The 25,608-nt window shown below is 39.3% G+C and overlaps 1 pseudogene; it reads right to left on the minus strand.

Moving 5' to 3' along the window:
- Positions 1-18,715: 18,715 nt before the first annotated feature.
- On the minus strand, positions 18,716-23,836 carry LOC110562322 (actin-1-like; annotated as a pseudogene).
- Between the last annotated feature and the right edge of the window lie 1,772 nt (positions 23,837-25,608).

The raw sequence follows: 25,608 nt of genomic DNA on the forward strand, positions 1-25,608 counted from the left end.
TAGGTATAAGATGGAATCAAAGAGTCACTTTGATTTGCATTTACCTGATGACTAATGACATTGAGCATGTCTTTAAGTGCTTCTTAGCCATTCAATATTCCTCTGTTGAGAATTCTCTGCTTTGCACTGTACCCCATTTTTAAATTGGGTTATTCAGTTTGTTAGTGTTTGTTTCTTGAGTTCTTTATATATTTTGGATATTATAATTCTGTCAGATATAGGATTGGTAAAGATCTTTTCCTAGTCTGTAGGTTGTTGTTTTGTTTTATTGACTGCGTCCTTTCCTTTACAAAATCTTTTAAGATTCATGAGATGCCATTTATTAATTGTTGTCTTAGAGTTTAGGCTATTAATCTTCTGTTTAGGAAGTTGTCTCCTGAGCCAATGAGTTCAAATTCTTCCCCATCTTTTTTCTAATAGATTTAGTGTGTCTAGTTTTATGTTAGGGACTTTGATCCACTTGGACTTTAGTTTCTTTTTTTTTTTTTTAGGGAGATAAATATGGATCTATTTACATTTTTCTACATACAAACACCCAGTTAGATCAGCATCATTTATTGAAGATGCTATCTTCTTTCCATTTTATAGGTTTATTTGAATCATACATTCACATTGCAGTTATCATCACAGGAAGTCAGGACAGGAACTCAAATAGGGCAATACCTGGAGGCAGCCTCCAATGCAGAGGCATGGGAGAGGTGCTGCTTACTAAATCACTCTTCGTTACTTGCTCAACCTGTGTTTTTTTATTTGAATTTTTATATTAATTACAATTTATTCACTTTGTATAGTAGCTGTAGCCCCCTCTCTCATTCCCTCCCAATCCTACCCTCTCTCCCTCATCTCCTCTCATGGCCCTCTCCAACTCCACTGATAGGGGAGCTCCTCCTCCCTCTCTATCTGATGCTAGCCTATCAGGACTCAGCAGGATCACTGCTTTGTCTTCCTCTGTGGCCTGGTAAGGCTGATATCCCCTCAGGGGAAGGTGATCAAAGAGCGAGCCACTGAGTTCATGTCAGATACAGTTGCTGTTCACTTTACTAGGGTACCCACTTGGGTATTGTGCTGCCATGGGCTACATCCGAGCAGGGTTCTAGGTTATCTCCATGGTCCTTGGTTGGAGTATCAGTCTCATAAAAGACCCCTGAGCCCAGATTTTTTGGTTCTGTTGCTCTCCTTGTGGAGCTCCTGTCCCCTGCAGATCATTCTGTCTCCCCCTTCATTCATAAGTTACCTTGCACTCTGCCCAAAGTTTGGTTATGAGCCTCATTCTCTACTTTGTTACATTGCTGGGTAGAGTCTCTCAGAGGCTATCTGTGGTAAGCTTCTGTACTGTTTCCTGTTTTCTCCCTCTTCCAATGTCTTTCCCATTTGCCTAGCTGAGTTTAGATTGATCATCTTAAGCAGAATTCTCCTTCTTGTTTAGCTTCTTTAGGTGTAAAGATTTTAGTATGTCTATTCTATATGTCTAATATCCATAAGTGAGATATACCATGAGTGTCTTTCTGCTTCTGGCATGCCTCACTCAGGATGATCTTCTCTAGATCCCACCATTTGCCTTCAAATTCCATGACTTCCTTGTTTTTAATTGCTGTGTAATATTCCAATGTGTAAATGTACCACAATTTATGTATCCATTCCTCTGTTGAGGGACATCTGGGTTATTTCCAGGTTCTGGCTATTATTAATAAAGTTGTTATGAACATAGATGAGTAAATGTTCTTGCTGTATACTGGAGCATATTTTGGATAATATGCCTAGGAGTGGTATAGCTGGGTCTTGAGGTATTACTATTCCTAATTGTCTGAGAAAGTGCCAGATTTCCAAAGTGGTTGTAAGAGTTTACATGCCCACCAGAATAGAATTGGAAAGAACAGCAAAAAATTCAAAATATCCCCAAGAAACTACTCTCATACATATGAAATACTCTCAGTATTTCGATGTCAATGAATTTGTCCACAATGACATATCTGGTGGGAGTGCAAACTTGTATAACAACTTTGGAAAATAGTCTGATGCTTTCTTAGAAAATAACCGTAAGTTTCAATATACAATATATTAAACATTAGTTAAACAAAACAACCTTAAATTTCTATCAATACACAACAAATTAAACAAAAATTACCTTAAATTTCTATCAATATACAACAATCCACACCAATTTAAAATATTTGAGACTAATATATTCTATCATTCCCATTTCCCCCATCAATAGATAAGAGAGGAAGATAAGAGAAAAAGAAAAATAGAGGGGACAAAGAAAGAGATACCTGATTTTAACCTTTAGTTTGTTTCCTCCATGACCATAACCAATAACAACTTATAACCAAACACCCTAGATGGCAACAACCATCCATAACACACCAACTAACCAAAACCACACATTCATTACTTTTTCTCTCTTGGGGCAGAGTAATCTTTTAGGTACCCTGTGAAAATTGGGATATTGGCCAAGTACCAGGAAACCTAGCTGTATCATTTTCTGGCCACTCTCTGTGAGATTGATCATTTGGGCTAGTACTTGTGAAGTTGATATGTATGAAAATTCTTGATAAAAAAGTAAGGCAATCTGTGAAGCTGAATCACCAGAGCTATTTGCTTTATGAAGATATTCATGTCTCTGCTGACAGGAGGTCTTCATTAGTTAGATGTAATCTTTATTAGTTTTGTTGGTAACCATATTTTGTCATTCCCTGTAGATACACAAGCATAACCATGTCCCCATCTTAAAACTATTGCAAATTTCCATTTTAATGTCATCACATCCTTAGAGTATATTGGTTAACCTAGTTCCTCAGGTTTTTCTGTAACCCAGTATCTTTCAGCTGCTGTTTTTCCTTTTTTCACTAACATTAAGAATATTTGTTGTGTCCATTTAGTAAAACACATTGTTGCCATTTACAGAAATTTTAATAACTTTAGTGCCCTTAGGGCTTTTAACGTGGCATTACTATAGCCAAAGTTTTCTGAATTTTCACAAAAAAATGAATTTGGATAAACAGATCTTAAGGATTATTTATTTTTTGGAGTTTTTATAGGCCCTTATTTAATGAAAGAGTTAGATCATATAATAATTTAAAATCATGTAATATCAATTATTTATAAGTGGATACTTTTCAAGTGATATAAAAACTTGAGTTAGAAACTTCCATCATAGTGTTAATTTGGTCATTATATCTTGACTACATCTCTCTTGAGTGTAAATTTATTGTACGTGGTGCTACGCACTTTAGGAAATTTATAAATGTTAACAAGAAATTCCATGAAAAACATTAGTTACTTTTATGTTCACTGGTGTTATTTTTACTGAAAAGAGAATCAGTTTCATAATCTGCTTAATGCTAATACAAGTAAAACCCAAGAAACAAGAACATAGACACAATTTGAACACTAGAATTAAATTTTGTGGTTAGATCATCCTGATTTTATTAACTCTAATTCAATTATAAAGAAATATGTTTCCACCATTTCTTATTTGAAAATCAGCTAACAGGAAGAAATATTGAAGTAAAATGATAAAAAGGATTGTCCTAGAGGTGGTGATTTTTTTTTTTTTTAATTTTAGCTGTTTTCATTCTCAATCAGAAATAAAGTCAGCTTTATAAATTTGAAACACAAGGGTGTCTATCAGATGTAGAGGCTATTTTGTCCAACTCCTATATTGAGTTCAGGTCACTCCAATGAAGCTCCTGCTGTCTCCTGGATTTCTGCTTTTTGATGAAGACTGAGTAGAGCTAATTGCTAGCCAGTATCTCATGAGACCCTGTTGGGTAAGTTATGCTTTGTCTGACATTCAAGTGCCAGAAAATGAAGGAGCTTGCTTCTTGTTTTCTGAGTGATGTTTCAGGAACAACAATAATAACAACAAATCAATGAAGATGCTTGTATCATTTTTAAACAAAAATGAACTGGTATTCTAGTTTAAATAAAATGTGTTTATACAAAAAAAGAATACTTGTGTTGATGTCTTTGATCCACTTGGACTTTAGTTTTGTACACGGTGATAAGTACGGATCTATTTGCATTTTTCTACATGTAGACATCCAGTTAGACCAGCACCATTTGTTGAAGATGCTGTCTTTTTTCTATTGTATGGCTTTGGCATCTTTGTAAAAAATCAAGTGTCCATAAAGTGTGTGTGTTCATTTCTGGGTCTTCTATTTGGTTCCATTGATCCAACATTCTGTGCTGCTCTTTGATCACCTCATCCTCATGGGGGAGCAGCCTTACCAGGCCACAGAGGAAGACAATGTAGCCACTCCTGATGAGACCTGGTAGACTAGGATCAGAAGGAAAGAGAGGCATGTGTGGAAAAGGGGGAGGGAAGGTAGAATTGGGAAGGGAGGAGAGTGGGTTTTATAGGGGGATACAAAGTGAATAAAGTGTAATTAATAAAAATTAAAATAAAAAAAAGAAAATTTAGAGTTAACAAAACATTATTTACACTGCCCCTGGGGGTCTTTATTCTTCCTTTTTGTTTAATAAGCATCTCTTTTAAGGTGCAGTTAGTTCCTTCTACAATGGCTTGTTCTGTAGGATTGTGTGGCATACCGGTAATGTGTTTTATATTATAACATGTGAAGAATTGCTTCATCTTACTGGACACATATGCAGAAGCATTATCAGTCTTGATTTGTGCAGGCATCCCCATAATTAGTATTATTTCCAATAAGTGTGTGATTAAACAATCAGCTTTCTCAGAGCTTATAGCACTTTCCCATTGAAACCCTGAGTATGTACATACCTTTGCTTTCCAAATACTGCAAAATGAAACAGCCATTTGACAGATTTTATTTCTTTTTAAAATTTATTTTATTTTTAATTTTTATTATTAGATAATATTTTATTAACTGTATCCCACTCCCTCATTCCCTCCCAATCCCATCCTCCCTCCCTCATCTTCTCCCTGACCCTTTCCAAGTCCACTGATAAGGGTCCTCCTCCCCTTTCATCTGACCCTGTTTTATCACATATCTTCAGGACTGGCTGCAAAGTCCTCCTCTGTGGCCTAGCAGTGCTGCTCTTCCCTTGGTGGGTGAGGAGGTCAAAAAGCCTGCCATTGGGTTCCTGTCAGAAATAGTTCCTGTTCTACTTACTAGGGAAAGCCAATTGGTTACTGAGCTACCACGGGCTACTTCCGAGCAGAGGTTCTAGGTTATATCCATACATGGTTGGGAAAACAGTCTCATAAAAGACCCCTGTGCCCAGATATACTTGGTACTTGTGGAGCTTCTATCCTCTCCACGTCATACTAACTCCCCCTTCTTTGATATGATTCCCTGCACTCTGCCGAAGGTTTGGTTATAAGTCTTAGTATCTGCTTTGATACACTGCTAGGTAGAGTCTTTCAGAGACCCTCTGCAGTAGGCTCCTACATCCAATGCACATCCCATTTGTCTTTCTAAGTGAGGCTTGATCATCTTAACCTGGGTAGTCTTTCTTGTTTATCTTCTTTAGGTGTTATAGTTTCCATTATGTTTATCATATCTTACAGGTCTATATTAGTGACTATATACCATGTGTGTCTTTCTCCTTCTGGGATATCTCACTCAGAATGATCTTTTCTAGATCCCACCATTTGCCTGCAAATTTCATCATTTCTTCTCTTTTGATTGCTGAGTAGTATTCCATCATGTAAAAACACCACAATTTCTGCATCCATTCCTCCATTGATAGACATTTGGGTTGTTTCCAGGTTCTGGCTATTACAAATAAAGCTGCTACAAACATGGTTGAGTAATGTACTTGTTGTGTACTTGAGCAAGTTTTGGATATATGCCTCGGAGTGATATAGCTGGGTCTTTAAGAAGAACTATTCCCCTTGTGGGACACAATGAAAGCAGTGCTAAGAAGAAAGTTCATAGCACTAAGTGCCTTCAAGAAGAAATTTGAGACAGCGCATTCAAGCAAAATAATGGCTCACTTAAAAACCCTAGAAAAAGAAGAAGCAGACACACCAAGAAGGAGCAGATGGCTGAAAATAATCAAACTCAGGGCTGAAATCAATCAATTAGAAACAAATAAAACAATTCAAAGAATCAATGAAACCAAGAGCTGGTTCTTTGAGAAAATCAACAAGATAGACAAACCCTTAGCCAAGCTAACTAAAAGGCAGCGAGACACCAACCAAATCAACAAAATCAGAAATGAAAAGGGGGACATAACTACAGACACTGAGGAAATCCAAGCAATCATTAGGACTTACTTCAAAAGTCTATACGGAACAAAATTTGAAAATTTGAATGAAATGGACAATTTTCTTGATCGATTCCACTTACCAAAGCTAAATCAGGACCAGGTAAATAAATTAAATAGTCCTATATCCCCCAAGGAAATAGGAGCAGTCATCGAAAGTCTCCCATCCGAAAAAAGCCCAGGACCTGATGGTTTCAGCGCAGAATTCTACCAGACATTCAAAGAAGAGCTAACTCCAGTTCTCTTCAAAGTATTCCACAAAAGCGAAACAGAAGCAACATTACCAAACTCATTCTATGAAGCCACAGTCACCTTGGTACCTAAACCTCACAAAGACCCAACCAAAAAAGAGAACTTCAGGCCAATCTCCCTTATGAACATTGTTGCAAAAATACTCAACAAAATACTCGCAAACCGAATACAAGAACACATCAAAGATATCATCCACCATGACCAAGTAGGCTTCATCCCAGGTATGCAGGGGTGGTTCAATATACGGAAATCCATCAATGTGATCCACCATATTAACAAATTGAAAGAAAAAAACCACATGATAATCTCCCTAGATGCAGAAAAAGCCTTTGACAAAATCCAACATCCATTCATATTTAAAGTATTGGAGAGATCAGGGATACAAGGCACATATCTAAACATAGTAAAGGCAATATACAGCAAACCTATAGCCAACATCAAACTGAACGGAGAGAAACTTAAAGCAATCCCACTGAAATCAGGGATAAGACAAGGCTGCCCACTCTCTCCATATCTCTTCAACATAGTTCTGGAAGTCTTTGCTAGAGCAATAAGACAGTTGAAGGAGATCAAGGGGATACAAATTGGAAAGGAAGAAGTCAAATTATCACTATTTGCAGATGATATGATAGTATACGTGAGTGACCCCAAAAACTCTACCAGGGAACTCCTACAGCTGATAAACACCTTCAGCAAAGTGGCCGGATACAAAATTAACCCAAAAAAATCAGTAGCCCTCCTGTATACAAAAGACAACAGGGCTGAGAAAGAAATTAGGGAAACAACACCCTTCACAATAGCCACAAATGACATAAGGTACCTCGGAGTAACCCTAACCAAGGAAGTCAAAGACTTGCATGAAAAAAATTTCAAATCTCTGAAGAAAGAACTAGAAGAAGATATGAGAAGATGGAAAGATCTCCCATGCTCATGGCTTGGCAGGATTAACATAGTAAAAATGGCCATCTTACCAAAAGCAATCTACAGATTCAATGCAATGCCCATCAAATTAACAACACAATTCTTTACAGACCTGGAAAGAAAAATTCTCAACTTCATATGGAATAACAAGAAACCCAGAATTGCTAAAACAATCCTCTACAATAAAAGATCTTCTGGAGGTATCTCCATCCCTGATCTTAAGTTGTACTATAGAGCAACAGTTTTAAAAACTGTATGATACTGGCATAGAAACAGAATGGTGGATCAATGGAACTGAACAGAGGACCCAGAAATAAACCCACACACTTATGGACACCTGATATTTGACAAAGATGCCAAAACCATACAATGGAAAAAAGATAGCATCTTCAACAAATGGTGCTGGTCCAACTGGAGGTCTACATGTAGAAAAATGAAAATAGATCCATACTTATCACCCTGCACAAAACTGAAGTCCAAGTGGATCAAAGACCTCAACATAAAACCAGACACATTAAATCGGCTTGAAAAAAAAGTGGGGAATACCCTAGGTCTCATTGGTACAGGGGAAAACTTCCTGAACAGAACAACAACAGCACAGGCTCTAAGAGCAACAATCAATAAATGGGACCTCATGAAACTGAAAAGCTTCTGTAAAGCAAAGGACACCGTCATCAAAACAAAGTGACCACCTACAGATTGGGAAAGAATCTTCACCAACCCTTTATCTGACAGAGGACTCATATCCAGTATATATAAAGAACTAAAGAAGCTGAAAAGCAGCAAACCAAGTAACCCACTTAAAAAATGGGGAACAGAGCTAAACAGAGAATTCTCTGTAGAGGAATACTGAATGGCAGAGAAGCACTTAAAGAAATGCTCAACCTCACTAGCCATTAGAGAAATGCAAATCAAAACAACCCTGAGATTTCACCTTACACCCATGAGAATGGCCAAGATCAAAACTCAAGTGACAACACATGCTGGAGAGGTTGTGGAGAAAGGGGAACCCTCCTCCACTGCTGGTAGGAATGTAAACTTGTACAACCACTCTGGAAATCAATCTGGCGTTTTCTCAGACAACTAGAAATAGTGCTTCCCCAAGATCCAGCCATACCACTCCTAGGCATATATCCAAACGAGGCTCAAGCACACAAAACGGAAATTTGCTCAACCATGTTTGTAGCAGCTTTATTTGTAATAGCCAGAAGCTGGAAACAACCCAGATGCCCCTCAACTGAAGAATGGATGCAGAAAACGTGGTACATCTACACAATGAAATATTACTCAGCAATGAAAAATAAGGAAATCATGAAATTTGCAGGTAAATGGTGGGATCTGGAAAGGATCATCCTGAGTGAGTTGTCCCAGAAGCAAAAAGACACACATGGTATATACTCACTCATATAGACATACAACATAGGACAAACCCACTAAAACCTGTGCATCTAAAGAAACTAAGCAAGAGAGAGGACCCTAACTAAAATGTCCAATCCCCATCCGGAAAGGCAAAGAGGATGGACATCAGAAGAAGAAGAAAACAGGAAACAACCTAGGAACCTACCACAGAGGGCCTCTGAAAGCCTCTGCCCTACAGACTATAAAAGCAGATGCTAAGCCTGATGGGCAACTGTTGGGCAGAGTGAATGGAATTTTAGGTAAGAACTGGGAAATAGTAAGAGCTGGAGAGGACAGGGTCTCCACAAGGAGAGCAACAGAACAAGAAAATTTGAACACAGGGAACTTCCCAGAGACTCATACTCCAACCAAGGACTATTCATGGAGATAACCCAGAACCCCTGCACAGATGTAGCCCAGGGCAGTTCAGCGTCCAATTGGGTTACATAGTAATGTGAAGAGGGACTGCCTGTGACATGAACTGATTGGCCTGCTCTTTAGTCACCTCCTCCTGAGGGGGAGCAGCCTTACCAGGCCATAGTAGAGGACAATGCAGCCACTTTGGATGTGAACTGATGGACTAAGATCAGAAAGGAGAGGAGAACCTCTCCTATCAGTGGAATTGGGGAGTGGCATGCATGCAGAGGGAGGAGGGAGGGTGGGATTGGGAGAGGAGGAGGGAGGGGCTTATGGGGCAATGCAGAATGAATAAAGTGTAATTGATGAAAAATTAAAAAAAAGGGAAATAAATAATTTAAGAACCTTAAATGACTTTCAAAAGTGGAGGAAAACATGGAGTTAGTCAATTTACATGGAGCACATCTCGTCCCTGGGGGCAATGGTCTCCTGAACCTACTCAGACCTCGGACACCACCACTGCTAGTTCTAGAACTGATGCAGGATGTTCCAACGAGGGGGTTAAGGCTTCTCATATTTCCTATAAGCCCACACCTGTTTGTTTATATCCCCCATTTTTATTCATTATTAGCCAGATAGAGCCAAGTAATTGTGGTAATGATACTTGCTTTTTCGCCCAATGCTGGAATGCTAGTAAATTTACTAGCTGGTTACTCGCATGCCTCGCTGGGTGCCTGTGCCCATTGATGCCCCTCATGCTATGACTCTCTTCAGACAGAAAAGGGATCTTGGAATTACAGCCGCCATTGTTACCACCATCTCATTGGCGGCTGTTGGAGCTACCGCCGCAGCATTAGCCAGGAGTCATACTGTGCAGACTGCTCAGACCCTGAATAATCTTTTAGCCAATGTAGCTCATGCCTTAGATGTACAAAAAGGAATTAATGTTCAACTAAAAGGAGGCTTGATGGTGTTCAATCAGAGGATTGACCTCATGCAGGAGCAAATTGATACCCTATGGCAAATTGCTCAACTTGGCTGTCAATGAAAGTATGCTGGACTTTGAGTGACTAGCATACAATATGAGAATTTTTCCCATGCTGCAAATCTGTCTAAACAATTGTCTAGCTATATTTTAGGTAATTGGACTGGAGAATTAGATACTACAATTGAGCAGCTGAGAGTGGCCATTGTCATGGTAAATTCTACCAGAGTGGATGCAGGACTAGCCACAGGATTATCATCATGGTTTGCTGCAGCCATGAATCATCTGAAGTAATGGGCTGGCATGGGAGCATTAGCAGGCCTTCTGGTGTTGGTCTCCTTGGTTTGCCTGTGGTATATATGCAAGATTAGAGTCTCACAACAGCGTAATGCAGCCATGACCATTCAGGCCTTTACAGCCATTGAAGCAGGACAGTCTCCCCAAGCATGGTTGGCTACCATAAAAAGCTAAAATGTTATGCTCAGGATGCGAGGCTAAGCACTGCACTCAGGGTCAGCCGCTTTGGACCCAGAGAAGAGCATTTCTGATTGCATGCTTGTTGATGCCCCAGGTCCCATCTCTGAGAGAAAGGTATCGGACGGGTCTGATGCTCTTTGGGTGGATGACACCTAAATGAACATCAATACAAAGTCCCAATTTATTTCTAATAACAGAGATCAGACCTCTACTCTTGCCTGATGCGTCTAAAACAAAAAGGGGGAACTGTAGAGAGCTGCGGAATGCTGTGCCTTAAAGATGGAGCTGGTTTCTGCCTTCCACCTTCCCGATGGTGAGTGCTCTCTGTCACAAACAACTCCACATTTGGCTAAGGCTGAGGATCTGGCTTGCTTCCCTGTATGTGGACCTATCTGCATTGCCCACGAGGCACGCTGGCATTGGCTACCCAGAGGCTATTTAAGCTGTGGGCTGGCGTCCCCCAGGGTCAGATGATTGTTCAAGGTTCCTGAATAAACTGCATTGAAAAAAAAAGAAGCACTATTCCTAATTGTCTGAGAAAGTGCCAGATTGATTTCCAAAGTGGTTGTACCAGTTTACATTCCCATCAGCAGTGGAGTAGGGTTCCCTTTCTCCACAACCTCTCCAGCATGTGTTGTCATTTGAGTTTTTAATTTTAGCCATTTTGATGGGTGTAAGGTGAAATCTCAGGATTGTTTTGATTTGCATCTCTCTGATGGCTAAGGACATTGAACATCTCTTTAAGTATTTCTTCGCCATTCTATATTCTTCTACAGAGAATTCTCTGTTTAGCTCTGTGCCCCATTTTTTAATTGGATTGCTTGATTTGCTGCTTTTTAACTTCTTTAGTTATTTTTGTATTCTGGATATCAGCACTCTGTCAGATATAGGATTGGTGAAGATCCTTTCCCAATCTGTAGGTTGTCGTTTTGTCCTGACGACAGTGTCTTTTGCTTTACAGAAGATTTTCATTTCCATGAGGTCCATTTCATTTATTGATTGTTGCTCTTTGAGCCTATGCTGTTGGTGTTCTGTTGAGGAAGCTGTCTCCTGTGCCAATGAGTTCTAGGCATTTCCCAACTTTTTCTTCTAACAGGTTTAGTGTGTCTGGTTTTATGTTGAGGTCTTTGATCCACTTGGATTTTAGTTTTGTGCAGGGTGATAAATATGGATCTATTTTTATTTATATCCTGCATGTAGACATCCAGTTGAACCAGCACCATTTGTTGAAAATGCTGTCTTTTTTCCATTGAATGGTTTTGCCTTCTTTGTCAAAATCAAGTATTCATAGGTGTGTGTGTTAATTTCTGGGTCTTCTATTTGATTTCACTGACCCTCCTTTCTGTTTCTATGCCAATACCATGCAGTTTTTATTACTATTGCTCTGTAGTACAGCTTGAGGTCAGGGATGGAGATACCTCCAGCTGATCTGTTGTTGTACAGGATCATTTTGGAGAGTCTGGGTTTTTGTTTCTACATATGAAGGTGAGAATCTTTTTTTCAAGGTCTGTAAAGAATTGTGTTGGTATTTTGATGGAAATTGCATTGAATCTTTAGGTTGCTTTTGGCAGAATAGCCATTTTCACTATGTTAATCCTACCAATCCATGGGCATGGGAGATCTTTCCATTTTCTCATATCTTCTTCAATTTCTTTCTTCAGAGACTTGAAGTTTTTCTCAAACATGTCTTTCACTTGCTTGGTTAGAGTCACATGAAGGTACTTTATGTTATTAGTGGCTATTGTGAAGGGTGTTTTTTCCCTAATTTCTTTCTCAGCCCTTTTTTTGTATACAGGAAGTCTTCTGATTTTTTTGAGTTGATTTCGTATCCAGCCACTTTGCTGAAGGTGTTTATCAGCTGAAGGAGTTCTCTGGTAGAATTTTTGGGGTCACTCATGTATACTATGATATCATCTGCGAATAGTGAAACTTTGACCTCTTCCTTTCTGATTTGTATCCCCTTAATCTCCTTTAGTTGTCTTATTGCTTTAGCTAGGACTTCTAGTACTATGTTGAACAGATATGGAAAGAGTGGGCAGTCTTGCCTTGTCCCTCATTTCAGTGGGATTGATTCAAGTTTCTCTCCATTGAGTTTGATGTTTGCTATAGGCTTGCTGCATATTGCTTTTACTATGTTTAGGTATGTGCCTTGTATCCATGATCTCTCCAAGACTTTAAATATGAATGGGTGTTGGACTTTATCAAATGCTTTTTTGACATCTAAGGCAATGATTATGTGGTTTTTCTCCTTCAGTTTGTTTATGTGGTGGATTACATTGATGGATTTCCATATGTTGAACCACTCTTGAATGCCTTGGATGAAGTTTACTTGGTCATGGTGGATGATATTTTTGATGTGTTCTTGGATACTATTTGCCAGTACTTTATTGAGTATTTTTGGATCAATGTTCATAAGTGAGATAGGTCTGAAGTTCTCTTTTTTTGTTGTGTCTTTGTGTGGTTTATGTATCAAAGTAATGGTGGCTTCATAGAATGAGTTTGGTAATGTTCCTTCTATTTCTATTTTGTAGATTAGTTTGAAGAGAATTGCAGTTAGCCCTTCTTTGAAGGTCGGGTAGAATTCTTTTGGCCCTGGGCTTTTTTTGGAAGGGAGACTGTTAATGACTGCTTCCATTTCCTTGGGGGACATAGGTCTATTCAATCTTTCTACCTGATCTTGACTTAATGGAATGGATTGTAGATGGAATCTATCAAGAAAATTGTCCATTTCTTTTAGATTTTCAAATCTTGTGGCATACAGACTTTTGTAGTACAATCTAAATTTTTTTAATGTTAGTGAAAAAGGAACAACAGCAGCTGAGACACACTGAGTTATATAAAGAAATTGTAGAACTAAGACAATCCATTTGTTATAAAGATGTCTTGACATTATAATGGAAACGTGGCATAGTTTTGAGATGGGGACATGGTTACCAATAAACTCATTTTTATGCATATAAGATTTTACTTTCAATCAAATTGTTATTATTAATCACAGTTTATTCACTTTGTATCCCACCTGTAGCCCCCTCTCTCATCTCCTCCTGATCCCATCTCCCTCTCTCTTCTCCTCTTATCCCCCTCCCCTAGCCCACTGACAGAGGAGGTTCTTCTCCCCTAATATCTGACCCTAGCCTATTAGGTCTCATTAGGACTTTCTGGATCCTCTTTTTATGTGGCCTAGTAAGGCCACCCTGGGAAGATGATCAAAGAACAGGCAACAGAGTATATGCCAGGGATTGCCCCTACTCTCCTTACTAAGGAACCCCAATGGAGACTCAGCTGCCCATGGAGAGGACCTAGACCCCCTGCTCAGATGTAACCAACAAAACTTATAAAGATTAGATTTGACCAGGAATGACCTCCTAATACCCGAACCTTGAATGTCTTTGCATGGTAAATGAATCTTGTTGACTACCGAGTTCTCATAATGCAAAAATGTACCTATAGTATTACCTTACGGGGGTCTTTTCTGAGACTGATAACTCAGACAAGGAACATTCATGGAGATAACCTAGAACCCTGCACAGATGTAGCCCATGGCAGTTCAGTATCCAAGTGGGTTCCATAATAATGGGATCAGGGACTGTCTCTAACATGAACTGATTGACCTGCTCTTTGATCACATCCCCCTCAGGGGGTGCAGCCTTATTAGGCCACAGAAGAAGACAATGTAGCCACTCCTGATGAGATCTGATAGATTGGGATCAGAAGAAAGGGGAGGAAGACCCCTCCTGTACCAGTGGACTGGGAGAGGGATGTGGGTGGGGCAGAGGTAGGGAGGGTAGGTTTGGGAGGGGAGGTGGGAGGGAGCTACAGATGGGATACAAAATAAATAAACTGTAAAAAAAGTTTTTTTCTTTTCAGGGCAAAAGGCCAAATAACAGTGAAGATAAAGCAAGTAGCCCTAGTGATTTCACAGACTGCCTCAGTTACTGTTTCCATAAGAATTTACACCCAGGTCAACTTCAAAAGGGCTAGCCCAAATGATTGCTACCACAGAGACTAGACAGGAAAGATACAACTAACTTACCCAGCACTTGATCAATATCTTAATTTTTTGACCATACCCAAAAAGATGTTTTCCACCAGAAAACAAAAATAATTTTAAGAACACTATACCCGTATTTCCAAAAGTTAGGTTAGATGTCACTGGTCATTTGCTGGGTTATGGATTGGTCAGGGTAAGGGAAAAAGCAAAGTAAAGGTTAAAATCAGGAATCTATTTCCTTTTCCCCTTTCTTTTTCTTTTTCTCTTATCTCTCTCTTAGATAGTATTAAAGGAAAGGAGAAAAAAGGGAAAATTAAAAAAGGGGGATATAGGACTACAAGATAAAAGGTAGATTATTGAATCTATGAGTGTCAAATATTGTGTATTGGTTTGTATTATTTATATTGGTCAAATTTTAAGATTGTTTCATTCAATATTTGCTTAATATATTGTACATAAGCAGTTCATTTGAAAATGTGGTTTGCAAGCTGTTCAGGATGATTGGAAATGCAAATTGATAACTAGAAACCTATAATCTTACTTGTTGTTTTGTTAGATACTAGTTTAGCTAATTACAGAAATAAGATGTATTACTCTCTCGTATATGTTTTTCAAGGTTAAGAAGATAGTACATAGTTAGACACAAGCAACATTGCCCCATAGATACATGATACGTAGATGATAGATATGATTATGCACTATATAATGGTAGATAGGTTGTCTTCAGAGATCTACAGAATATGGCATTTGAAGATATTTTAATAGTAAAAGGCTTTTCTGACAGAGAGACATCTGCTCCTGGCAGCACCCCTAATCTACCTCAAAGAGGATAATGGGCATCAAAGAAAAAAAATGTGTCAAGATAGCCACTAGGGGGGAAAACTGGCCTTCAACTGCTGGTAGCAGGCTGAACAAACTGTAAACAAGCATGATACTGGAAAAATTGACAGTCCAATTTAGCAAATCCTAAGTTGTCGGTACTTCAAAATTTCTGTTTCACAGAAAAGCCTGTCAGGTATTCTAGGCTGAAGATTGCATGCCCCAATGACAGAAACCTCTGTTGACTATCCAGGCAGTCAAACTGTCTCTGTCATTTCTTTAGCTTTGGAAGCTTTTTGCTCTATGCTTCCTATATGGCTAGGTAATATCATTTCCTTCTAGGGTCTTTGATGAGGTTGAAGGCTAGATGGTAAAAGTCTAACTACAATTAAGCTTAAGACAGTGGTTTATGTTAAACAGATGTTTTAAAGGCTAGATAGATGTTTTTAGGTTGATAGATATAAAATATATGACAGTGATTTAGGTACAGAACTTAAGACTCACCAGGATAGAACAGATAGTGGAATACTTTTTCTACAATTGCCAAATACAAATGGACTGGACATTGTGAATTATTCTTACCTGATAATTTCATAATTATTATTGTATATAGTTTATTAATGTTAGAGAAAAAGCCAATTTCTTTTAAACAGAAAGGGGGAAATGTTGCAGACATTTGGGTTTATGATTTGTAACATGTTTTTTTTTTTTACATTTTTATTAATTACACTTTATTCACTTTGTATCCCCCCATAAACCCCTCCCTTCTCCCCTCCCAGTCCCATGCTCCCTCCCCGTTCTCCACACATGCACCTCCACAAGTCCACTTATAGGGGAAGTCTTCCTTTCCCTAGTCTATCAGGTCTCATAAGGAGTGGCTACATTGTCTTCCTCTGTGGCCTGGTAAGGCTGCTCCCCCCTCAGGGGGAGGTGATTAAAGAAGGCCAATCAGTTCCTGTCAGATATAGTCACTGTTCCCATTACTATGGAACCCACTTGGACACTGAACTGTCATGGGTTACATCTGTACAGGGGTTCTAGGTTATCTCCATCAATGGTCCTTGGATGAAAACATGTTTTTGTTACAGTTCCAAGTTGGGGATTTTAGTTTGTCCACACCTATTAAGTATCTTATGTGGAGCATGGTCTTTGCCAGCTGGCATTAATTGAATTCCAAGTACTTTGAGGGGTATAAATATGTTATTCCAGAGAATGAAGGGGTGGCTGTTTGGAGGAGGACTGCTTGCTGCTGGCTTATCCTGCTACTGTATTTGCTGTTTGCTGATTTGCTGGTTACCTGGACTTCTGGATTTCTTGATCACTGATATTGGTATTGCCCCCAAAAGAATCCAAGACTCTACCAAGCAGCAAAGAGAATTCTGCCTCCTGTCCCAACTAACCTTCTTTCTCTCCTACCCAGTATTGGGGGATTGGAAAAGATCTAGAAGTGTTTAAGAATCATAAATAAAGTATGTTTGTTAAAAAGTCTAAGCCTACAGCTGTGGATGCATTTCTAGACTAATCCTTTTTATTTTTTATTTATTAAAATTTATTCGCTTTATATTCCAGCTGTATCTCCCTCTCTCACCGCCCCCCAGCCCCACCCTTTCTCCCTCCTCTTATCACATGCCCCTTCCCCAGACCAATGATAGGGGATGTCCTCCTCCCTTTCCATCTGATCCTAGCCTATCAGGTGTCATAAGGAGTGGCTGCATTGTCTTCCTCTGTGGCCTGATAAGGCTAACCTCTCTCCCCAGGGAGAGGTGAACAAAGAACCAGCCACTGAGTTCATGTCAGAGACAGCAACTGTTCCCCTTACTAGGGAACCCACTTGGAAACTGAGCTGCCATGGGCTACATCTACAGGGGTTCTAGGTTATCTCCATGAATGGTTCTTGGTTGGAGTATCAGTCTCAAAGAGGAGAGAATAGAACACAGGTGACAAGAAATAACAATGGGAGGATACACTATGGGTAAAATATTAAGTGGAGACAAGAGTTATTAATGCTAAAAGAAATATGAAATTTAACATCCTTTGGTTTCAAGAACATTACTGAGAAAACAGCATATATTTAATGCCTTTTAGAAATCAGCACAGTGTAACTGAAATTTAAATAATTACTTAATAATGGCTACTTATTTTTTTTTAACCAGTGAGCTGTTTTTGCTCTTTTTCTGGCTTCTGTGTTTAGTCTTCCAAGATAGATTCTGTTGAGAAGCCCACTAAGCTAACTATACTGGATATTTAGATAAACAGCTATTTGCTATTATGATGAATAATTCTTAAAAATTAGTTTGGGAAATATTTTTATTTAACAAAATAAAATTTCTGTGTATCCTGGGTGATCGTATTTTTCTTCACAAAATGATGTGTTGCTGGGGCTTCATGTTCTCACTGAGCAGTAGAAATCAAGAAGTAGGAAATAGTAAGAGCTGGAGAGGACAGGAACTCCACAAGGAGAGCAACAGAACAAGAAAATTTGAACACAGGGAACTTCCCAGAGACTCATACTCCAACCAAGGACTATTCATGGAGATAACCTAAAACCCTGACAATGCAGCCACTTCTGATGAGAACTGATAGACTAAGATCAGAAAGAAGGAGAGGAGGACCTCCCCTATCAGTGGACTTGGGGAGGGGCATGCATGCAGAAAGGGGGAGAAGGGTGGGACCAGGAGGGGAGGAGGGAGGGGCGTATGGGGGGGATACAAAATGAATAAAGTGTAATTAATAAAAGTTAAAAAAATAAAAAATTTGTCATTTGTAAAGGACTGAATACATAAAATCTTACTGAAGTAAAAAGGAGAATAACTTTGCAGGTGTCAATGCAAACGTTCCCTACTCAATGCAAGTAACAATCCATGGGGTTCAGGAGGGAACCTTAGGAGGGTCCTAAGATGTGAACTCTCCCACCTGGCAGGACTTGACACAACAGAGGTGATAACTGGTCCAGGAACCCTTGCCAGCCTCAAGAAATCCTGGAACAGTCAGCAGTAAGTTAGTACCACTGTCCAAGATCACTAACTATTATCTGCAGATCCAACAGGCTGGAGATTTCTTTTCCATAGCTTGTTCTCTATAGCCTCCAAGTGACCAAGCCACATGGCCTAAGGACTAACTCAAATTATGCATAGGATATTAAACATGTACCAGTGGAATTAAATAAGCAACTTGAATACAAGATCATAAATCAGCAAAAAGTTCTTTGGTCCAATGCTGATATTAGTTTTGTGAGGTTATGTGAAGTATACATCTGTCAGAGAAAATTGATATTTCAAAATAAGCTAATGGAGCAGATGCCCAGCATCTACTCAGTCCATCTAGAAGCATTTGCAGTGGACTAAGAAAGGGACCCACTCCTTGTACTCCTGGCTTGCTGATCCATATCTACCAGAAGGTGGGCAGTGAGGCCACAATGGAGCCACCGATCCAGACTAAAAATTTGCGATCATTGCGAGCAATGCTCTTGACTTCTATTGTGCTGGGTGCTAGGGCTGTGAGTTCCTTCAGCATCCTGTCACTCATGCCTGAACACATGGTGATACCACCAGACAATGCAATGTTGCCATACAAGCTTTTGCGGATGTCCATATCATACTTCAAGATGGAACTGAAGTTGGTATTGTGAATGCCCAAAGACTCGATGCCCAGGAAATATGGCTGGAAGAGTGCCTCTGGCCACCAAAATCGCTCACTGCCTATAGTGAGGATGTGGCCATCAGGCGGTCTGTGCCTTTTCTCCAAAACAGAGGAGTATGTAGCAGACGCCATTTCTTGATCAAAATCTAATGCAACATAGCACAGTTTTTCTTTCATGTCATGTACAATCTCCCGCTCAGCAGTGGTGGTAATGCCATAGCCCCCGCTCAGTCAGGATCATCATGAGGTAATCCGTAAGTTCCCTGCCAGCCAGGTCCAGACTCAAGATGGCATGGGGACGGGAGTAGCCTTCACACATGGGCACTGTATGTGTGACCCCATCACCAGAGTCCAAGCCAATTACTGTTATGTGCCCCAAGGCATACAGAGCCAGCGCCACCTGAATGGCCACATTCGTGGCTGGAGTGTTGAAGGTTTCAAACATTATTTGCACCATCTTCTCTCTGTTAGCTTTGGGGTTCATGGGGCGCTCTGTAAGAAGCACTGGGTTTTCCTTGGGAGCCACACGCAGCTCGTTGTAGAGGTGTGATGCCAGATCTCCTCCATGTCATCCCAGGTGGTAATAATACCTTGCTCAATAGAGTACTTCAGAGCCAGGAGACCCCTCTTGCTTTGGGCATCCTTGTCCACGTAGGAGTCCTTCTGGCCCATTGCAGATATGACACTTTGACATTGAGGTCTCCCAATGATCGAAGAGAACACAGGCTTGGGGGCATTATCCCCAGCAAAGCCTGCTTTGCACATTCCAGAGCCATTGTCAATGACTAGTGCTACCATTTCTTCTCCAATTTCTTCCCTGATTGCCACTGGGATAGGAGAGAGAAAGCAACAGGAGATATTCAGTTTAGACCAGTGGCAGACAGTGGGCATGAAATAAAGACCAAAGAACAATGAAGTGCAATCTACAACTGAAATATTTACTTCTTATAAAAATACTTTGGATTTGTATTTCAATGTACCATTTGGTCACATCCTACACCCAGAATGTTCCATCCATACCAACATACAAAAGGTTAATGGGTGCTCCTTTCCCTTTGGTTAGCTTAGTGCTTACTGATCCTAACTCTATTTTTATCCATTGAGCAGAAACTTATTTTGATCTTCCATCATAAGTTTTTCTCATGTGCTAGTGGGCAATCGTAAATCATCTTGATAGGAGCAAGATCTATTTTACTAAATATGTATGTTTCCTGTAAGGTTTTGATACCATGTTTCAAGTAGCAAAATAACAGTTGTCAGCTGGTGGTTTTCTATAGGAAATTCTATGTCGAAAACACAATGTCATGAACACTCTAGAGCACAAAATGGAGGGGCATGCATGGCAGTATAGGAAGAGATGGAAAAGAATATCAAATGGAATCGCTCTCACTTTGTGACACTAGGATTGTTAGGACATCACTAGGTACTTAAGAAATAGAAGATGGTAGCACAGGTTGAGAACAGCCTCAGCATTCAGTGTTGGGAAGGACTCAGGTTATACAAGTCTAATATGTAGTTTGTACATGCCTGGACCTCCATGTTTACAGAGCAATCTGTGTTTACAATAGCTAGGCAAGGGCCAGAATTGGACTCTCCTCATCTCTTGAAGAAACAAGTCACGTGTGAATGACCTACAAAAACTCTTTTATAGCATTTGTGTTCCACTGTCAGTTTTCTATTGCACATTTTCCTGTGGTGACAGAGCTCATTTGGCTACTTTCTAATGCTTCATGTAACAAATCATATAACAGCCTAATACTATTGACAGGAATGTGTAGATCATTGTCACATCGTGTGCCTATGATGTTGGGATCCTGGGAAAAATCCTTAAACAGAACACCTCCAACAATAAGAAAATTTAATAAAAATAGAAGCATTAAAAAGAAATGAGAGCAGGGAATCTTATGAAAGAAATGGGAAACAGTAAGATCTGGAGAGGACAGGAACTCCACAAGGAGAGCAACAGAACCAAAAAATCTGAGCACAGGGGTCTTTCCTGAGACTGATACTCCAACCAAGTACCATACATGGAGATAACCTAGAACCCCTGCACAGATGTAGCCCATGGCAGTTCAGTCTCCAAGTGGGTTCCATAGTAATGGGAACAGGGACTATCTCTGACAGGAACTTATTGGCCTGCTCTTTGATCACCTCCCGCTGAGGGGGGAACAGCCTTATCAGGCCACAGAGGAAGACAATGCAGCCACTCTTGATGAGACCTAATAGACTAGGATCAGAAGGAAGGAAAAGAAGACCTCCCCTATCAGTGGACTTGGGGAGGGGCATGCGTGGAGAAGGGGAAAGATGGAAGGGATTTGGAGGGGATGAGGGAGGGAACCATGGGAGGAAGACAAAATGAATAACATGTAATTAATAAAAAATTAAAAAAAAAGAAATGAGAGCATATATAAGTTGTACCGATCCATGACTTTGCATGAGCAGCTACCAGGAACTATGCTAGAGGATGGTAATAGGTAGGTCTCTAAAATATGGTAACTGTGAAAGATAAGAACAAAAAGAAATCATGTATTAATTTTATATGGTAGCATTTATAGCTACAGACTTGAATCCATGACTGATCAAGGGCTCTGAACTAACTGATACAGTGAAACACATACAGTAACAAACCAGCAGTAAGCTGAATGTCCTCACTTATAAAAATGGCATCCACAGATATTTGAGTCTCACTCTTGAATCACTTAACATAAAAATAGCTAAACTCCAAAAAATCTTTTCCAATATATTTAGGTTTATCTGTAATATTACCTAAGATTAATGTAGATTACACTTGAGAATTGAGAAGGGAGGAGTGATTGGTGCAGTTTACCCCAATTTCAGTCCTTCCTCCTGTTTCCAAAAGTCTCTACCATTTATTATTTGAGTCGAATAAAAATACCTTGTCTTCTTGCAAGAGTCTGCAAAATGAACTCATAACTTACCAAGTTCATTCTTTTCTTCTTCCTATACAATAGAGTAACCATCCTTTTCAAATAACCATTGCACACGTATCTTGACTTCATCCATTTCACCTTCAAGTTAAGCATTATTCTGTTACCTTTTATATAAACTGATCAGAAACAATTTAAGAATAATTTCAAGACTCATATTGAACTAGTACTTTAGAATGATACTGTATTATAATTTTGTAGTTCTTCAGATATGCTTGATTTCCTCAGCCTGAAACTGTACAGAAATTAAAACAAAATCTGTTTTCCATAGGTCCATTACCTCTTATACTACTGTGCTTTGGAAATGCCATAGAGTTCTTTGATGATAGTTTTTATTCTTTGATTGTAGGAGACTGGTAGAAGGAATATTACCTGATGCAATGCTGCAGACCCTATTCAAAAATGTGAATCCCAGACTGTTAAAATGGAAATATTGTTCTAACATGCTTTCTAACAGGTGAATTATGGAATACCAAACTGATAGAGCACCTCCACGTTCACATGATAATTGTCCCTAAGAGACTGATCACTTTTTGATTTTTATTTTCATATACACTACCCTATATATCACCTCTAATGATCAGCATTCATTCCATCCTGCAGCATGCACACAAACAGAGCAATAGAAAGTTTTGGCGCTCCACTCTCACAGTCTTAAACAGGTCCCAAGCTAAAATCTCACGATGACCCTTTTCATCTTTCTCATTCCTTCAATGTCTTTTTATCTCCACATCATCGCCCCCCACACACCAAGTACACCAAAATGGTGGCCTCCCTTTGGTGCTTGTGTACACTCATTTTCTCAGTTCCTCTTCTCCCTGTTGACTCTTTCAATATCACATTTAAGAGTCTCATAATACAGCTCATTTTTTGAGTATTTCAGATTTCATGCTGCTCCAAAAGTGTAACATGAGGATCTTACTTTTATATTGATCTCCTGTCTGTTTGCCACATAGGTATTTGATAATCTTTGTGTGCAACACCATATCTTACACTAAGGTCCCATACAGGTAATACCTGATGACAAAGTATACTACTTACTAGGCTGCCTAGCAGCTACCTCAAGGGTGTATAGAACTGCTTTCTGGTACGTGGCCAGGATACTGTCTGCTGAAACCTCTTGGGCCATCTGAGTGCCAGGAACTCCCTGTCAAAGATAATAGATACACATTTCAGTCTGTATATAGCTGCTTTGTAGGAACACAACTGACCTTGCACTTTTCAGAAAACACCATATGACATTTTAGCAGCATATGTGGAAGTGCATATTGGAGACCATACCTTTCCAGAAAGGTCTCACAAGAACATGGACTTCAATTCAACAACTTTCTCATCTTCTTGCCATGCAAAAGAGGCACAAACAAACACACACACATACAAAACAAACAAACAAACACACACAAAAACTGAGTTCTAGCATACACCAAGAACCCATCAGTGGATGGTCAATCTGTGTCATGATACTCATAGCAATCATTTTCTCACACTCATGCATGGAACAATGTTTTACACAAAAGGGTTTGTATATTTAGATGGTTTTACACTCTAAATGACAGGCAAACTTTAAAGCTGTCATTGCTTTAAAAGAACACACTGGAAGTAGAGTAGGAAAATTGCTTTCATACTTGTATGAAATGATATGATCCCTATAGGGTATAAGATGTTTAAGAATATTCACATCATATTCACAGAAGGGGAGATCCTCAAACCCAGAACACTCAAGAGAATTATCTTCATTCCACTTGCTGTTTTACCTAGCAATACTGGGATTTCATCATTCATGTCCAAATGTTTCTCCTGTGATATTTCATGTACAGGATTTTCCTGTACTTCAACACCTGTGTTCTCATCCATTATTTGGAAAACTATGAAAAATATTGAAAACATAACATGGTATAACAGTCCATCAAAGTAATTTCACAGTGGCTTCTTCTGAAAGAATTAATATCCAACTGAGAATGGAGGAGTATCACCTCGTTCAGCTGTCTATTGAAATGTAAGAAAAGAAGTGTCAATGTTGAAAAGGCACGCTTTCTGCGGTTGTGTTCTCCAATACTCTAAAGTCAAGAGATTCAAGTGTGGGGATGATTTCTCTAGGAATGCCTGTGATTTCATTGATGCCTTCAGGATGTACAGTGAAACACTAGGGTGAGTGTTACACATTCCTCCCATGAAATATACCTTGCCACAATTAAACATTTGGCAAAACACTGATCAGTTGAATAATCTCATTCTCATGTTTCATATATTTGTTTTGGGCAGCCTGTTGTGGTTTGTTTTGTTTTCTATAATTTTTTTAAACCTTACTCTTTTTCATTAAAATTCCATTTCTTCTGGCTCTAGTTCAGAATTGTGAACTATAAAGTTTTCTAAATGAGAAAAGTGGACAAAATCTGTTTTGAGTGATTCAAAATTTTAAAATCTTCCTTTGCACTTTAAGTTCAACCCCAATTTCAACCTAGCAATTTACTGGTGTCTATACTGTTCTTCTCAAGAGAAGTGAACTACAGGCTTTCCTGGCCATACTTCTTTAAGTATTCATCATTTGCTATTCCCACCAGTGAGCTTGTATGTTCCTGATAGGTCCTGCCTTTGTGTTTTTGCATGTTAATGAAACCATGGTCTAGGTTACTTTCCAAACCACTCTTTGTTTACTCACATACAAAGTATTAGGTTAGGCCGTAATGATAAGGGATCACAAAGAGTACCTCAGTAATACCTGATGAAAAAAATATACAACTCACCGAGCCACCTGGCTGCTTCCTCAAGGTACATATGATAGCTTCCTTGTGCGTCTCCTGTACATGATTTACTGAGGCCTCCAGGGCAAGCTGTGTGCCAGGACCTACTGTCAAAGGAACATTGCCACATATTTCTGTCTGTATACAGCTGCTATCTAGAATACAACTGACCTTGCACTTTTCAGAAAATACTACATGAAATTTTAGCAGTGTATATGGAAGTGTATATTGAAGACCACACTTTTCCATGGAAAGGTCTCACCAGAACATGGACTTCAATTCAACAACTTTCTCCTCCTCCTCACCATGCACAAGAAGCACACACACACACACAGACACACAAAGACTGAGTTTCAGTATACAACAAGAACCCATCAGTGGATGGTCAATCTGTGTCATGATACTCATAGCAATCATTCTCTCACACTCATGCATGGAACAATGTTTTACACAAAAGGGTTTGTATATTTAGATGGTTTTACACTCTGTAACAGGCAGATTGCAAGAGCAGGTAAGTATGCAACACACCAAGAAAATAAGGTTTTCTAGATACAACAGGACCAACACACAGATGAACTCAGGGTGTAGGCCAGATGGCGTACCACAGAGTGTAAGTAGACACAAGCCAACATCCTTAACCCAGAAACTAGAACCAATTGGTAACACTCCTAAGGAAAAATTGGTTTTCATTGGGCATAAAAACCACACTTAATAGCAGCCCCAGTTCACAGCAATACACATCCCACACAAAAGCAATTCATTGGTATTATCAGAGGATTCTTTCATTTCATATTAATTTGTCTGGTCATTTTTTAAAGATTTATTTATTTATTATTTATACAGCACTCTGCCTGCATCTATCCCTGTATACCAGAAAAGGACATC

Source organism: Meriones unguiculatus, chromosome 3, assembly GCF_030254825.1.
Source record: "Meriones unguiculatus strain TT.TT164.6M chromosome 3, Bangor_MerUng_6.1, whole genome shotgun sequence".
In the NCBI taxonomy this organism is placed as follows: domain Eukaryota; kingdom Metazoa; phylum Chordata; class Mammalia; order Rodentia; family Muridae; genus Meriones; species Meriones unguiculatus.